This window comes from Eleutherodactylus coqui, chromosome 6 (assembly GCF_035609145.1).
Source record: "Eleutherodactylus coqui strain aEleCoq1 chromosome 6, aEleCoq1.hap1, whole genome shotgun sequence".
In the NCBI taxonomy this organism is placed as follows: domain Eukaryota; kingdom Metazoa; phylum Chordata; class Amphibia; order Anura; family Eleutherodactylidae; genus Eleutherodactylus; species Eleutherodactylus coqui.
The window spans coordinates 184,859,423-184,860,955 of NC_089842.1; positions in this window are offsets into that span (position 1 = coordinate 184,859,423).

Sequence of the window (1,533 nt, forward strand, 5' to 3'; positions counted from 1 at the left end):
TTCACTAGGCGTTCATTGTTTGTGGTCATGCAGTTTTAGGCATATTGCATGGCCATTAATAACCTACAGCTGCTGAACTCTTAATTCACTAGCAAGCCACATGGACTGGCATTACCAGCAACCTATTCGGCCACATAGCGAGATCTACTAGGTGGAGTATCGCCTGATATGCCTGTGAAATAGAAAGACTGTGCACTAAGGTAAGACTGTATCGAAGTGCAACCAGCAACTGCTATTGGAGTAAAGTTTTATAGACCTTGATAATGCAAATCGTCGAGTTATTGCCTATGTAAAGAAGTGTAACCATCAAGCTATTTGTCTCTGTAAAGAAGTCTAACTGCTAAATCTGTTGCTCTCATGGAGAGACTGTGGCCACTATGCCTCAAAGTGAGTAAACACTTATAATGGTTAATTCTGCTGTGGCCAAGTCATTGTCCGCACCATCCTCATGTGGGGTCCCAGTCACATAATCTGGCCTAAAACCTGTAAGGTCTGACCCACTTACAAGTTTTGCCATCAGTTTCCTTCGGGTGGTTTTCTACTTGCCAGACATTTTTCATGACAGGGCTGGATATATGTGAAGGGCACCAAAGAATACCTATTGATGCATTAAATCAAGCATACAGCCATGCATAGACAAACATAGACTTCATGTGTTCAATGGCACTGTAGAGTTCAATTTTTCTGAATGTAGCACTAACATAGGAAATAATAGGTCACATAAGCACTGCAGAGCGCTGAAGCACATAGCAAATAAAACAAATCTGTTCTTGGTTCTGATACTCAGTAACGAGGTCCAATTTGTCTCTGAATGGAACATCAGCACAAGAAATGACTAAAGAAGTTACCACAGGCTTTAAAAAGTTGATGGTCTATCGTTAGAATAGGTCCGCAATATCTGACTGGTGGGGTGTGACTTTTGGCACCCCTGTCGATCAACTGTTTCAGGGCCTAAACAGATGGGCACGAGTAAAAACAAAACCATTGAAATCAGAGGTTTCATTTTGTCCCATTTTACGGCCCTGATTTTCACGACCGCAAAACAGGACAAAAATCTGCCCATGTGTTTCAGACCTCAAGGTTGTGGTGCTTGTGCAAGTGTTGTGGGCTCTTCAATGATTACATTGGCACAGGACAGTAGTCGTACTTAGAATGCCAGAATTTTCATAGCGATTGATCTGAGTAGTGCATTGTTGTCCCATTCAAGGAAATGGATCAATGCAACAATACTCAAAACAGCTGAGTGAAAGCAATCCGATAATTGCCCCTATATCAGGAAAGACTAGAAGAATGCATAATTTTGGCCCTCAGGTTGATGCATTAGAGTGTTTTGGGACTGTATCCTATGTCTATGCACTATATAAAGTACCAGTGCCCTCCTATGAAACTAAAATGTAAATATGTGTTTAGAAAAGCTTTTGATTTCCCCCAATATCCCCATAACCTACCTATCTATCTGTCTCAGCAGTCTTCTCAGCTAGTCAGTAATCACCCTTTGGTGCCTATAATGCATATTTTATCATTAACTTCTCT